Source organism: Hyperolius riggenbachi, chromosome 4, assembly GCF_040937935.1.
Source record: "Hyperolius riggenbachi isolate aHypRig1 chromosome 4, aHypRig1.pri, whole genome shotgun sequence".
In the NCBI taxonomy this organism is placed as follows: domain Eukaryota; kingdom Metazoa; phylum Chordata; class Amphibia; order Anura; family Hyperoliidae; genus Hyperolius; species Hyperolius riggenbachi.
The window spans coordinates 148,626,736-148,644,026 of NC_090649.1; positions in this window are offsets into that span (position 1 = coordinate 148,626,736).

The window sequence follows — 17,291 nt, forward strand, 5'->3', positions numbered from 1 at the left end:
ATTTATTGGGGTACTTACTGTACAAGTCATTTGACAAGATATTCAGTAAAATCAGCCATTTTCTGCAATACCAAATTAGGTAATGCTTAGTAAATTGAGCCCAGTCTGAAAAATTATCTAGTATGTTACCTGTTCAACATGTCACAGTGAATGTGTCTCATAATCAAAGCTAAAGGTGATGTGACTTTTTTTTAATAGTTTCTGCAATGCCACATTAGTTTATGTCCATTTATTTTTTGCAGAGATTTTGTAGTGCTGATGGTTGAGTCGGACCACATTTCAAAGACACTCAGGCCCATATGCAATTCACTTTTTCACCTGAGTTTTCTCCTAGGTCATATTTTTACAAAATGTTCATAAAATGCCTTTTAAGCCTCCAGCAAGCAAGAAAACACTCAAAATAATTGTGATAGTACTTTTTCACCAATTTTTTTGTTACTTTTTTTTTAATTACAAAATGCGCAAAAACTATTTTAAAAAGAAGCTGAAAAACTCAGGTGAAAAATTGAATTGCATATGGCCCTTAGTGGGGTGAAAATTATGTCTCATGCTCCCTAAACTACAATGGGCTCTATTCACAAAACTTCTCATAAATTGCTTATTTATCACCTGATGAATAAAAATAACCTTTCAGCACATTTACAAGCAAAATAATAAAGTAAGATTAAGGTCATTCCAATATTACTTTTCTTACCCTAATTATATTTTTGTTCTGGAGCTTAAATAAGTAACAGATAAGGTGAAAACAAAGGAAAACAGGTGAAAAAGCTTTGTGAATCGTGCCCAATGAATCCTGGAATTGTCATCTTGAAATATGCCCCAGCCACCAAGGAAGAAACAACTCACTGGTGGAATAACCAGGTCATTCAGTATATAGTTGATGTAGTCATCTGACATTCTTTGGGCACACAGCATTTCCAAATATAGACCTGACCAACTGCAGTAAAACCAGATCATGAAAGGGGGGGGGGGGGGGGGGGAGCACAGGTAACATATCCCCTTTGCAGGGAAAGAAATTGTTACAAACCTCTACTCAGATCCTTCAGCAACACCCACACAGTCATCCCAAGTGAATGTAAATAAGCAACACAAGGGGTAAGGAGTAAATCAAAGTATTCTTTATTAATCAATTGCATCAAAAGCGGTAGAAACTGCTTTCTTTTCATGTAAAGGCACAGGAAAACAATTCTGATGAAAGAATGAAATTAGATGGAAATTTACAATACAAAAAGACAATGTTGGCGCACATACAAACCTTGTAGTTCTATCAAAAATATTCCACAGAGTTTCTTTTTACATTTATGTGCAACTACTAAAATAACGACAGTATTTACCCATTACAACAAACATCATCCGATGCAAAAAGGTCAAACAAAATTATTGCTTTTTTTTTTTTTTTTTACATGAACTCTTCTCCCTGTAACTTTATATCACCGTTTGTATTTGCCAGGATTTTTAATTAGAATATTTCAGGGTCTATCATGGCACACAGATCGAATTCAGCAGAATGCCGAACATTTATAAAGCTGCTTTTAGCAGTAATCAGAGCTGGCAGTGTTTTCTCTTCTGTGGCTTAGCAATCACACAAAATGTTCAAACCTCTTCATCAGAATAGAGCACATTTAATTTTCAATCAGCTGGTATGATAAAACAACGTTTCCCAGACACACTTGTGCTGGGAGAGGGGAGTGCTACGCATTTAGTGTTTTTTCACTTTGGAGGGAAAATGAGGAGGAATGCAGCTGTGCTATGGAAAAGAATAACTGCCACAAATAGTGTTGCACTGAAAAAGCCGTAATAAGTTGTTATAGCAACTAATTTGACATTACGGTTTTCAAGGCCAATTAAGCCTATTAAATTGTTAACTCATTTCTCAATCTCAGGGATACAGGCGAGCTGGCATTATGTTCAGTGTTTTTCTGCTGTGAATCTACAAGGCTACAAAAGGTTTATGGGATGTGATGCATAACCTGTAAACAGGGAAAAAACAAAAAAAACATACTGTATTGTGTGGGCGCTGGTTTATGCAATGATACACAAGATCATGGTATGTGAGGTTTTGTACAAACCTAGGCTATTGAAGTTTAAGCAGTAAAGGCTTATAGGGGTGAAGCAAGCAAACCTGTATTTTAGATGTTAAATATATTTTTGCCGTAATGGAAGTTGTTGGAAACCTTGATAAGTTTCTCTCGACTAGTGGAGTACTTGCCCTGCAACTCTTACCAGAATTCCTGGTGCTCTAATCCAGAGGTAGAGTAAGTGGTTACCAGTACTGCTGCGCAGCTATTTCCATCATTGCTTAAGGAGAAAAATGTCAGCTGGAGGAGGCCGTACCTACATAACCCAATAGAAAAGGTAGAGGGGGGGGGGGGGGGGTGCTTTAAGTATGGACACCAGAACCAGAGATGCTGAAAAGTTCATATATTTGTCTGTTAATAGAAAGCTTTATGGACCATGTGACCCATATAAACACAATGAGAGATCCTACAAGGTACATGTAGACTGAACAGTTCAAAAGGGTGATGCAATGTGGGATGGGGCAGTCCTTGGTGCCCAAACTTAACCCCACCACGCCTAACACTGCCAGGTATTGTGGGGCTTTAAGATTTAGCAACACTGGGGTCGGGGGGGGGGGGTTGTAGGGGAGGTTGTAATGTTAAGCATTGGTAGAGGGAGGGCTCTGTGGGGTTGGGTTTGGTCACAGTAAAATATTGGTAAATATTACCGATATTTTACCAAATGAATTACGGTAAGTAGTAGAATATCTGTAATTTTACTGATATTCTACTATGGGCTATTTCCTGCGCCCTTTTCAACAAGCACCTTTATTACATGTACACGCATGCAGATGTTATATATTTATCCTAAGGACATATTCATGCTGACTAGGACAACCTTACTTAAATGGGAATAATTTTTAACTAACAGATTTTGTCCCTTAGCTTCCAATATATAGCGGGCCTGATTTTCTAAAACATATGTAGGCATTGCCAAATATCTCCAGTGGGGATATAAGTGCAGGGCTGTGGAGTCGGTCCAAAAATCCACCGACTCCAACTCAGACTCCTCAGTTTAGGATTCCACCGACTCCGACTCCTCGACTCAGACTCCTCTAATTTGCATATTACAATTTTGTTGATTAAAAGTATGTAACATGAAATTCGTCTCTTAACTGCCAACGCTTAGGAATTTTACAAGACAACTGAAGTGAGAAGGATATGTAGACTACTATATTTATTCCCTTTAGACAAACTAGTCCTTGGTAAGAGTACTTGTAAAAGGTACAAACCGGAACAAACAACATCTATCAGGCCCTAGGCAATGTAAGTGTGGGTACATGTAAGAATGATGTGCAGGTACTCTGCAGGGGAATGAGGAGATTCTTCCTCTATTACACATTCTTCATGCACAATCTGAACAAGGTTTATGGGTGACGGACAACACCTGTGTTCAATGTGCACAGCATTCTCAGTGGATTCCCTGCAGCTCTGTGGGGAGTGCATATGTAGAGTATAGTACTACTGTGTAACAAAGTAAACATGAGACAGATGAAATTAAAGTTTTATACATACCTGGGGCTTCCTCCAGCCGCCTTCAGGATAATCAGTCCCTCGTTGTCCTCCTCCACCACCTGGATCTTCTGCTATGAATCCAGGTACTTGAGCCAGTCGGCGTAGTGCGCATGCACACACTCCGCCACCAGGAGCATACTACACCTGTGCAGCACTATTGCGCAGGCGTAGAATGTTCCTGGCTGTGGGAGCGGCATGCGGCCGGACAGCGCTGACTGGCTGAATTACCAGGACTCATATCAGAAGATCCGGGTGGTGGAGGACAGCGAGGGACTGATTAGCCTGAAGGGGGCTGGAGGAAGCCCCAGGTATGTATAAAACTTTACTTTTCATCCGTCTCAGGTACCCTTTAATTTGTAGTCACCAAACCAAATTTTAACATCATATCAAATTATTTGATTTCATCAGCAAAGGGAGTGCGTACATTTGCATAAATCAGCATCAGTGCAGAATTATTTCCATCTCATTGACCATCTCTATTAGTGACACGGCTACACATCAGGCTTTATTCTTACAGCATAGATGTTATTTAGTATATATAAGAGATTCCTGTGTACACATCATATATACAGTCACAATCAGATCTGTATATCTGACCTTAAAAATACAGGGACTGCTTTATTGAAGCAGCACAAGTAACTAATTTTGATTGGTTTATTTCATTTTTTTGGACTAAGCACAGCTATTACTGTATATATACTGTATATATACATTATTTTTAATGACTATTATCTGAGAAATAGAACATTTTATCATATTTTCTATTTTAATTACAGTTACAAATTCATTAGGAGTCGGTGCATTTTTTCCCGACTCCGGGCACCCAAAATTACCCGACTCCACAGCCCTGTATAAGTGATCATTCAAATTTAACCTAGATTAATAAATAGTCTGCCATTAAGATGTTTGGATTCGTCCCCTGCCCCCCCCCCCCCCCCCCACAATAGTCACAAATGCTAAGGTATGTATAGTCATGGCTGAGCAAAATGCAAATACATTTTAAAAATCCACATGGTCTGGGATTAAAAATAAATAAAAAATAAATAAAAGTATTACCTTTCAGCAATCCCCGCTTAGTTTCAATAAGTCCCAGTCCATTTTTCCCCCACTCCATAAACCCAAGGCATGACATCGCCCCACTGGAGAGGTCTTTGTAAACTAGGCCCCATTTGAATTACTGCCTCTTTCGTTGCCAGGAAACATGCACAGCCTCAGATAACTATACTGACCAACACATCTTGGTGTTACTAGTTCAGTTTAGCTAAAGGTATTTAAAAATGCACAACAAACAAAATAATGCCTTAGTTCATGAACATGTCAGCGCTACATGGTTAAACAAATACGTTTTGCTCGTGTCACCTTTACACATCAAGAATGCCAGTGCCAGCGGCTATGTTCGGTTCATTCTCAGTTTTTTTTTTTGTTTTTTTTTTAACAAAATTAATCAGTTTCAGTCAAGAGATTTTTAGTAAAAATATTGAAGAAAACCATTACAACTGCCTTAGAGATATTACGTTTTCTGTATACCCATCACAGAGAATTTTACCTCTTGTATGGGCAGGACTTGGATAAACCTATCCAACAGTAATGGGGAACAGTTATGTTTTTACCACATGCCTTCATTTAAATTTACATTATAATTGAATTAAACCCTTGATGCAATAGGGCAGGGCTGTCTGGCTCTCAAGAGCTTGTCTGTTTGCGGCGTTATTCCACTTCCTCTCCCTACTTCTGCCATGCCAACTTCTTTCTCTCTGCACTCCAAAGCCAAGACGTTGCTGCTTCAAACCTTCCAGACCAAGACTTCCAGGAGCATGTCCACAAAGTTAGAGAGTACTGTAATAGGGAATGGATTCCAAACCCATGTGCCACTATATTGATGTGTCACAGCCAATCCAGGTAGGTGTTGCCTACTATAAGACTACAAAAATGTTCACCAGAGTCTACATTTGTAGACATTTTTCCATAGTGTATACACAATACTACTGTAACTATGGGACTGCTATTGGACTATAGAAAACCGCCACAGAGTTAAGTGGTGGAGGGAGGGCGGAGAAAAAGGCAGAACTTCAACAAACTGGATACGGACACTATATGGTGTGTTAAAGGAAGTGGGGGAGTGCATATTCTGCAACCATAATTACAGCAGCCAATTAGCAGCTGCCACTGTTCCAGCAGTACCCACTGATTAGCAGTCACCACTGTGCCAGTCACCGGTTAGCAACCACCACTGTACAAGCAGAAGCAGCCACTGATTAGCAGCTGCCACTATGCCAGGAGCTGTAACAGCCAATTATGAGCAACCACCACCGTGAAAGCAGTAGTAACAGACCCTGATTAACAGCTGCCATTGACAGCAGCAGTGTGTCACTGCCACCTCACTGTGTGGCCTGAAGTGTCACAGCTTGAAAGAGATTGTGTCCCACTGTACTATGGAGAAAATGGGAGAAGCAATCTCATCAATGGGAGAGGCAAATTGTATCAATGGGAACACAAACAGAAAGAACAGCCTGAAAGAGATGCAACCTTCCTTGACTCTAACCAACGCCAATGAAGACTTTGCTGCAAATGGCATCAACAAGCCTAGTTGTTAGGCCCATACCACACACGCAAAACATCTGAAAAGTTGAACTATATAGCTCTGTAAAACTAATGAGCCAATGGCGAGTTATAAACGAGCTGTTGTGTGCACACCTGGCATTTAATTATATAAAATCACTTGCATATTCCACCCACAGTCCCGAAGAGACATTATGAGTGTGAATGTGAAATTTGCAAAAAAAAACAACAAAAAAACAAAAAAACCTATATTAAGAAACCAAACTGGTCTTCACCAGCACGTGACTACTACATACAACTTAGCCATGAGCTGAGGATTATCGTGGACAAAATTAAGCATCATCAATTAATTGCAAGCAAGATAAGCAATGCATTTGTTGCAACACGGATCATTTTAAACATTGTATGCATGAATAGATGTTAGAGCTTAAGAATAAAGAAAATGTTATAGGCAGTGGCAACACACCAAAGTCATGTACAGGATCTTCTAAAAAAATTAGCATATTGTGATAAAGTTCATTATTTTTTGTAATGTACTGATAAACATTAGACTTTCATATATTTTAGATTCAAATACACACAACTGAAGTAGTTCAAGCCTTTTATTGTTTCAATATTGATGATTTTGGCATACAGCTCATGAAAACCCAAATTTCCTATCTCAAAAAATTAGCATTTTTCATCCGACCAATAAAAGAAAAGTGTTTTTAAAACAAAAAAAGTCAACCTTCAAATAATCATGTTCAGTTATGCACTCAATACTTGGTCGGGAATCCTTTAGCAGAAATTACTGCTTCAATGCGGCGTGGCATGGAGGCAATCAGCCTGTGGCACTGCTCAGGTGTTATGGAGGCCCAGGATGCTTCGATAGCGGCCTTAAGCTCATCCAGAGTGTTGGGTCTTGCGTCTCAACTTTCTCTTCACAATATTCCACAGATTCTCTATGGAGTTCAGGTCAGGAGAGTTGGCAGGCCAATTGAGCACAGTAATACCATGGTCAGTAAACCGTTTACCAGTGGTTTTGGCACTGTGAGCAGGTGCCAGGTCGTGCTGAAAAATGAAATCTTCATCTCCACAAAGCTTTTCAGCAGATGGAAGCATGAAGTGCTCCAAAATCTCCTGATAGCTAGCTGCATTGACCCTGCCCTTGATAAAACACTGTGGACCAACACCAGCAGCTGACATGGCACCCCAGACCATCACTGACTGTGGGTACTTGACACTGGACTTCAGGCATTTTGGCATTTCCCTCTCTCCAGTCTTCCTCCAGACTCTGGCACCTTGAAGTCCGAATGACATGTAAAAGTTGCTTTCATCCGAAAAAAGTACTTTGGACCACTGAGCAACAGTCCAGTGCTGCTTCTCTGTAGCCCAGGTCAGGCACTTCTGCCGCTGTTTCTGGTTCAAAAGTGGGTTCATGCTTCCATCTGCTGAAAAGCTTTATGGAGATGAAGATTTCATTTTTCAGCACGACCTGGCACCTGCTCACAGTGCCAAAACCACTGGTAAATGGTTTACTGACCATGGTATTACTGTGCTCAATTGGCCTGCCAACTCTCCTGACCTGAACTCCATAGAGAATCTGTGGAATATTGTTAGGAGAAAGTTGAGAGACGCAAGACCCAACACTCTGGATGAGCTTAAGGCCGCTATCGAAGCATCCTGGGCCTCCATAACACCTGAGCAGTGCCACAGGCTGATTGCCTCCATGCCACGCCGCATTGAAGCAGTCATTTCTGCAAAAGGATTCCCGACCAAGTATTGAGTGCATAACTGAACATAATTATTTGAAGGTTGACTTTTTTTGTTTTAAAAACACTTTTCTTTTATTGGTCGGATGAAATATGCTAATTTTTTGAGATAGGAAATTTGGGTTTTCATGAGCTGTATGCCAAAATCATCAATATTAAAACAATAAAAGGCTTGAACTACTTCAGTTGTGTGTATTTGAATCTAAAATATATGAAAGTCTAATGTTTATCAGTACATTACAAAAAATAATGAACTTTATCACAATATGCTAATTTTTTGAGAAGATCCTGTATATAATAGGAGGCATAAAGTAATAGTAGTTAATGCTTAACGAAGAGGTTAGAGCCCATTAGGGTCTAACCATTGCCTGTGAACTTGAGGAGCAAACCATTATTTTCTTTCCTAGCAACACTCACATGCCTCTAGTGTAACAATTTACCCAATGAAGGTCTATTTATGAAGCAGTAAGGAGCAATTATTGCATGCATTTTGGGATCAATTTGCCAAAAGTCTCCTTAGTTGGAAGATTTAAGTGAGGAAACAAATATAATCAACGTTTTTATAGAGTCTCCATGTCTGAGTTAACCACTTGATTCAGATTCTGGCACTAGTGCCATCCGATGAAGTAGGCAGTTTACCATGAAACACATTAGGCTCAGTTTGTTGGCAGAAACTATGGGGTAGAGTAGTATGAAAAACAAAAAGTTGATACAAACATAACCATTTTATTTTTACCATTTGCTTGCTCATCATTAATTTTCAATAGGTTTTTTTTTTTTTTTTTTTTTGCAGTATAAAGTTTGTTTTTTATTCCTAGGGTGGCTGAAATCATTAGGTGTCTCTTCTGTAAGGAATGCCATTGCTATTACGTGTCAGGCCATAACATCTATTATTGTGGTGGTATGAATTTTGAGTATAGTTAGCACCTGTCTGCAGAGTGGGAGCCTAAATATATATTACATGTACACTGTACCACTCCATGGCAGTCCCACTGTACTGGTACTCTTGGGATCAGACACATCATTTTATTGCAACACACCGACAGACCAAAAAAAAGTCATGCAGGTCAAGTTTCCGTTTTGCAAATCCAGACTAAGATGTGTGAACGTGCCCATACCTACGTTCCCATAGAAAACTTGGGGTGCGCTCAGCATTTTCCTAGGCCCCCCTCCTGTCAACTCTAGGAAGCATTTAATAAGTTGACCTAGTGTCTATATGTAATTTTAAGACTTTTGAATATCCAAAGGGACCCAAATCCTGGAAAAAATGATAAAACAGGCAAGAATTATTTTCTTCTATAGTCCTGAAAGCCAAATGCTGAGAACTGATCATAAATAAGCTAAACATTGCGTCAGGTCTCTGCTTTCTGCACACTGCAGTTTATGCTGACCACTGCTATAAAGGACAGACCACCACATTAAGTATCTGCTTTATCAGACACTGGAGCTTTCATCTTCTGACTATTTTAAATTTAATTTATCACAGTAGCGCAAAAACATAATTTAGAGAGAATCTCATCTCTCGTAACTAATGAAACCAGCTTATTAAATATCATAAAAAACTAAAAGGAAACATAAGGATCATCCTCTTCTTGCTGCTAAGAAGCCAAATGACAAGGATTTCCATAACATTACTTGAAATTTTAAAGTGGCCAAACAGGGTTTAACTAGGCAACGGATTGATCGGTTTCATAATGTGAATGAAAATAGAATGCAAATACTTTATTGCTTCAAAAACAACTGGAACCAGTGAAAAATTAGTCAACAAGCAGATATGCAAATAATCACTAACTTTTAATCATTTGGACCAAACTGATCAACTGAAAGATCTCATCATATATGACCTCCTTAAAGAGAGTCTGAAGCGAGAATAAATCTCGCTTCAGAGTATATATATTATATATATATATATATATATATATATATATATATATATATATCAGGGGCATGTGTCTGAACGGGGGTCCCTTACCCCCCGAATCCCCCCTTGCAAAATCTACGACCAACTTGGTCGTAGATTTTGCTGCTGCTGCTGGAGGCAGGGCTAACGGCTGCAGCCCTGCCTCACAGTGCGTCTATCAGCGGCGCATCGCCGCCTCTCCCCCGCCCCTCTCAGTGAAGGAAGACAGAGGGGCGGGGGAGAGGCGGAGATACGCGCTGATAGACGCGCATGGAGGCAGGGCTGCGGCCATTACCCCTGCCTCACCAGGAAGAGATCCCCGGGCACCACAGAGGGGATTTGGGAGGTAAGGGACCCCCGTTCAGCCGCGGGATAGCGGCGTTTTAGCAGGGGCACACATGCCCCTGCTATATATAAGCTCTGAAGCGAGATTTATTCTCGCTTCAGACTCTCTTTAATGCTTCACAAGCACAAGATTTGCACTTGAATTATGGACAAAAATGGTGAAATACTGGTAATTGGTGGTCATAACATCCATTAAAGAGACTCTGAAGCGAGAATAAATCTCGCTTCAGAGCTCATAAATAGCAGGGGCACGTTTAAACCGCTGCTATAGCGCAGCTTAACGGGGGTCCCTTCACCCCCAAAGCGACCACTGCGACACTTGGTCGCAGATTTGGTCGTAATTTATTGCTTCCTGGAGGCAGGGCTAACGGCTGCAGCGCTGCCTCCAGTCGCGTCTGTCAGCGGCGCCTCTCCCCCGCCCCTCTCAGTGAAGGAAGACTAAGAGGGGCGGGGGAGAGGCGGAGATACGCGCTGACAGACGCGCGTGGGGCGGTTAGCCCTGCCCCAAACAGGAAGCGCTCCCCGGGTGTATCGAGGGGGATTTGGGGGTGAAGGGACCCCCGTTAAGCCGCGCTATAGCGGCGTTTTAGCAGGGGCACGCGTGCCCCTGCTATTTATGAGGTCTGAAGCGAGATTTATTCTCGCTTCAGACTCTCTTTAAGAGAAAAGCCAAAATGTATCTAGTAATTTTAAGGTTAGTAGGGCAACAGTCAAACCATTACTGAGACGTCATTGCTACCCAGGATGTGATCAAGGTAATTTAACTTTCGGTCTTTTTTTTTTTTTTTTTTAAATGAGAGCTGCTAGGTTTCTCAACCAGGGTTCCTTGAGCACTCTGCAGGGGTTCCTTGGCATTTTCCCCCCATCGTGGGGTAAGTATAATAGAGCACACTATAATAGGTGGCACTGTAACAAGAAGCGCTAAATTGGGGGCTCAGGAGACAGTATAATGAGTGGCAGTGTAATAGGGAGTAGTGAAATAAACAGCCACACATACTTTTAAAGGGGTTCTGTTAGGGGTTTCTGAGGAAAAAAACAGACCCTTACCTTGGGCTCCTATCAGGACCGTGCAGCGGTAATGTCCCACGCCGTCCTCTTCCCATCTGCTGTTCTCCGCCGCCGGCCCCGGTCTAAGCGGCATGGGATCGAACTGCGGCTGCGCTGCAGTGGCCGCGCACCCGCTCGCTTCCTCCTGCGTCATCGGAAGCTTACTGCGCAAGCGCAGTACAAGGCTCCGTTGTACTGCGCCTGCGCAGTAAGCCTCAGATGACGCGAGCGGAGGCACGGCAACGCGCATTATTCGTCTGTGTGACAGACGAATAATAGCCCGGTGCCGGCTGCGGGGAACGGCAGATGGGAGCAGGACGGCGTGGGACATTACTACTGCAGGGGGCTGATAGAAGCCCCAGGTAAGTGGCAGTTTTTCTCCTCAGGAAGCCCCACAGAACCCCTTTAAAGACCATACCCCCTGCAAAATAAATGCAGGGGTTCCTCGAGATCAAAAAGTTATTTGCAGGGTTCCTCGAGATCAAAAAGTTATTTGCAGGGTTCCTCCACGGGAAAAAAGGTTGAGAAAGGCTGTGCTAGGCAATGCTTTATCAGGGGAACATGCAGGAACAATAGAGCAAATCTGTCCAATAGTGCCCTGGATAGTGTGAGAATGACTGCTAGCCTACCTATGGGAAATATTCCCCAAACTGTGGTAAAAAGAAGACCGGGGGGGGGGTGCAAGTCTTACACAATGAGTAGAACATAATGTATTTCATTACACACTACTCCAGGGCTGTGACGTCAGAGCAATTTTTGGTTACTTAGGAGTCTCTGTTTTCAAAAACTAAGGAGTCAGATGAATTTTGTACGAACTACACAGCCCTGGTTAGAATTAGGCTAAGGTGTCGGAGTCTAGGAGTCAGAGCAATTTGGGATTCCTGGAGTTTGAGGTTTCATAAACGGAGGACTCAGAGTCTGATGCTTTTTGTACCAACTCCACAGCTCTGCATTGTGCGCTTTCTGAATATTATTTTAGGTGGGTTTGTTCTTTAGCTCATAGTACAATTTAAACTTTTAGGGTGCTTTAAATACTGAAGCGCTTAAACACTAACTTGATCTGTAATTTCCAACATAGACACATTGATATACAAAACCTCAAACTAAAGCCTTAGATTAGTAATCACCACTGGCAAAACATCAACAAGGCCATGAAAAAATAGACAGGGAAATTACATTCTGTGCTTAATTTTTATGTGTGTGGTTTCCTTCAGATCATGAAGTGAAGATAAATGCAAATAGAAAACACATTTGTATGCGATACTAAAATACTGTATGCAAAGGACTTTGCTAGAGGCATTAGAAATAATTTTCAATGTAAAAGTACAATTAAAATGTCCAGTTGCATGCCATGCCAGATAAATGGTCATAAAATCTTATATAGGCCAACATATGGTACAGCCTGCTTTCTTTGTCTTTTCCATTAGTTTGCCATGCCATTTCATTAAGGAAACGGTGGCCACACAAGTGATTTTGATACAGCTCATAACAGGTAGAGGGATCTAGAGATGATGCCAGAGACAGCACTGGACAGTTATCACTTTGGTGGCATTGGCACTGACCAATCACATGCAATTCATCCCACTGTCTGCCAGAGGTCTGTGTACAGGAAGTCAGACTGCATGCGGCAAGGGGAGGCAGGAAGAACATTCACATACAAGCGTCACACAGACCATGCCCACATGAATTAGGCCATGTTACTTGGTAAAGGATATTTGAACAATCTACAAAGATGTTGTTCAAAAACATATGCACAGATTTTTTTTTTGTATATATTTGCTTTGAAACAAACTTATAAAACATGAGTAAAACATTGTGAAAAGGTCAGCAAAACCAAAAAATATAATGGCTTAAAAACTTAGAGCTAATCTTAAAGACTGCCTGTACAAACTACATCCGGCACCATAAGATCACTCACCTATTCTAAGAGCTTGCCCTGAAGCTAAAGGTCCAGCTTTCTCCACTATTTTCTTGGAGCCCACCACCACAATAAAAGGTAGCATGGGACATTAAATAAGGTGCTGGTGGCATGTTCTAAGTTCAGAGTCACGTTAAAAATGTATCAAGTGTTACACACAACATTGTACATGAAAAGTACCATCTTATCTGCCTCCTTCCCTGGCATCTGCACTTAACTTTAATAACATGTGTAATAGCCCCAACGATGTGGGGGTGACTGAGTCAACAACATCTGAGTTTACATATTCAATCTCAAAATATTGTGTTACTGCGTTGGCTAGAAATGCTGGTGGAGAAAGCTGTACACTGCAGTGTTTCTCAACATTACTATATCATGTACCGGCTCATGAATGCTGTGGTTTGCAGGGTACTCCTTTATTGCGATCAGCAGCAGCTTAAGTACCCTTGACATATAATCGGTGTCTAAATGGTTTTCAAACATTTCTTTATTCACCTAAAAGCACTACGTCTGACATTTTATATATGAATAAACTCACTGTAATAGACTAGGCCAAGTTTAAGCACCTTCCCAGATCCAGCCCAAGTGCCCCCCATGGGTACGCGTGCCATATGTTAAGAAACTAGGCTATATAGAGAATGCTTTCTGAAGGTGTGTGTAATGGCATACAGCATTTTTGTCACCTGGCATGAGAAGTGGAAATTATTATATACAGAATGCAACATGGTCTGGAGTCCTAGAAGCATACAATTAAGAAGAAAAAAAAAAAGAAAAAAAAAAAAAAACTTGCTTGTCTAGCAAATGCTTTCTTGTTGCATATTAATGTGAATCTGGCTGCAGGGTCTCTGTTCTTAAACGCAACAGTCTGATAAGCATTCATTGGCTGAAAAAGATTTATTAGAAACTGTACGTCTGGAAAAGTGCCCTGTTTGGAGATACTCAAGCTTCCTGGCTCTAAACCAACAACTGACATGTAAAAAGTAATACCTATTATTTCACAATCACCAAAGCGTTAATAAAAAGGTGGTGTGGGTGGAGGATTACATATTAAATCGAACACTGAACCTGCATTAAAAAAAATGAAAGATAGTACTAAGCTATCTGCAGTCTGACTACTCCTCCTACCCATGGCAACAGCGAACATGTGAGCCCATGTAAATCAGGTCACTGCCTACAAAAAAAAGGCAGGCATATATTACAGCATAGTCATATGGGTAGCTCACTTGAAACACTGTTGAAAGTGAACTTTAGGGCTGGTAAATTACAGTAAGCACCACATACCCTGCCAGTATTACATTTTCATTGAGAGTCCAGATTCCTTTTAAATGAAACATCCTTAGTATGTCTACTCAGTCATAATTAGTAGCAGTGTAGGATTTGCATTATATTTGCATGCATGATAGAATTATTAGTATCTAATGGACCAGTACATCTAATAAGTACAAGTTCTGTGTCTGGTTCTTAACCCACTACAATTTCAGTGGACAAAAACCAAGTGTATAAAATGAATTTCTTAATTTTAGAAGGCATATGTTTTTGAATATATACTGGATCACTGTCTAGGTGTACTTGTTTCTCAAATTGATCTATAAACACCAAAATGTAAGTAGTTTTACTACTCTGATGGATATTTTTGCTAGTTGAACCTATGACATTTTTTTCCTTTTAAACTGGTAAACCAGTTACCTGGCAGTTCTGCTGATCTACCCAGTCACCGTCTGAATCAGACACCCTGAAACAAGAATGCAGCTAATCTTGTCAGATTTTAGTCAGAAACATCTAATCTGCATGCTTGTCCATGGCTAGAGGTATTAGAGGCAGTGGATCAGCAGAAAAAAGGCATTGTTTAAAAGGAAAGAAGTATGTCAGCTTCCATACGTCTCTCACCTGGAGTTCCCCTTAAGCTGTGCCACCTTCCCTTCCCAGAAAGCATAGGCCAAACCAAACCATCAGAGCAGTCACCTGAAGCATGATCCAGATACTGATCTGCACACTGGCCATCTCTAGCCATAGAGTAATAGAACATTAGTAGCAAAGAAAAGTCATTTTTATTTATTTATAACATTGCATCAGGCTATCACAGTTGCAGTTTTGAATCCACACACTGTATTTTAAGCTGTAAAACAAAGCAGAAGTAATGAACCTTTGAACTTTCCTGCAGTAAAACCTCATCTCAAGCTCTCACTGTTTGGCTGTTTAAGCTCACCCAAAAACAGGACCGAGTTAGACCAAGTTGGTCAACTAGCTCAGAGCAGCTCTTTTGCATAGATAACTCAATTTTTTGTAACACTTCCTGTACTAGAAAAACCAAGACTTTTCTTTGCTACTAATATTCCAAATATCCATACTACACACACACCATTTTCTCATAAGTTTATTTTTGCTTCAGACTTGCTTAAATACCTTCCCACCTTGCCAAGGACTAGCAAAAAGGGAGGCGGGAGGGCAAATATCTACCTCATTGCATGGTTAGCATACCAGCTCTTTATTCAGGTTAAGCTGCAAGTAACTATTCTGAGTCAGGTTTGCCCAGAGCTTGATAGAGGGGATTACAGCACTATACAAGAAAGGATGACGTGTGGAAGATATCCCAGTGGGAGAGTACACACACCTTATGTCACACTTTATATTTCTTTTGTATAGATTTCCCCTTGCTTCCTGTACAACTGACTGTGGTAACCAAAATAGATAGTAATAATAATGGCAACAAAGAAATTAGCATTTTCCGAGTGAGAGTCAGAGCTTCCGGCATATTTGTCATTCTTTAAAACAAACTTAAAATTAACTTACGAAATAATTGTATGTGTAGCAGCAACAACATATAGAACAATCCTGCAGTCTCCTATTCCCATTTTCAATTTAAAGGACACCTGAAGTGAGAGGGATATGGAGGCTGCCATAGTTTTTCTTTTTAACTTCTCTGCGACCGCCTCACGCCAATTGGCGGCCGCAGAGTGGCTCCCCCGGTGCTGCCTAACGCCGATTGGCATCAGGTCCTGGAGGTCAAGAATAGCATGCACACATTCCCTGCTTGTAAATCTGTGATCAGCCTGCCAGCCGCGATTGGAGCTGGTAGGCTGTAAAACAAAGACAAACATTTGTACAGTGCTGCAATCCAACGCAGCGCTGTAGAGGGGACAGCTTTGTCACTTAGCTGTCCCCTGGAGTGGCTCACAATGTAATACTTCTCATAGGCTGATGCCTATGAGAGATGATCGCAGCATTTAGATCTCGGGGGAGGGAGGGAAGGGTGAGAGGGATAAATTAAAAAAAACAAAAAACTAGCCATTTTTATTAAAATAAATCAATAAAAAAAGCCGCAGCAATCACACACCCCAAACAAAAAGCTCTATTGGTGGGCAGAAAAGGAGGCAAGATTAATTTGGCTGCCAAGTTGTATGGTCAAGTAATAAACTGTTAAAGTTGCAGAGTGCTGAATTGTAAAAAACAGTCTGGTCACGAGGGGGGTGGGTCTGTTGGGGTGTGAACCTGTGGTTCTCAAGTGGTCATTACCAGTTGTCTGGCAATCCTACTAATCTAGTTGGCAGCAGTCAGAAAATGGCATTGTTTAAAAGGAAATAAATATGGCAGCCTTCATATCCCCTTTAGTTCAGGTGTCCTTTAAAAAGCTAAATCTGATTTCAGTTTGCACAGCAGCTATTTCAGTGTGACCTATGACCTGGTTCATTCATCTCCTAACAGATTATCATGAACATTTTCTTTCTCTTATCAGTTTATTCTCACCTATACACAACTAATATGCTTTTGTGTACTCTTGCTTGCTGTTGACTGCTTCATCTGCATAAAGATAACAGCTCAACACTTTGAATGCAAAAAAATAAAAAGTTGACACAGGCAGGTTTGAAGTAAGCTTAGTACTAAATGCACCAATGCTCAGCTACGTCACATGTCAGTTCAGGTATCCTACCACTTTGGGCCTATTTCCACTACATGCGGATTCTGGATGCAGAAAACTGACCAATGAATACCTATGAGAAATTGCATCAGAAAAATCTTGCTTAGTGGAAACAGGCCCATAGACATTCATTGGAGTCAGTTTTTCTGCATCCAGGATCTGCATGTAGTGGAAACAGGCCCTTTGTGTTAATGGAGGTTCTAACATTTTCTTTAACCCGAGCTACAAGACTAAGCTCTTACTTCAAACACCACTTGAAAACAAAGGAGTTTGTATTAGGAGG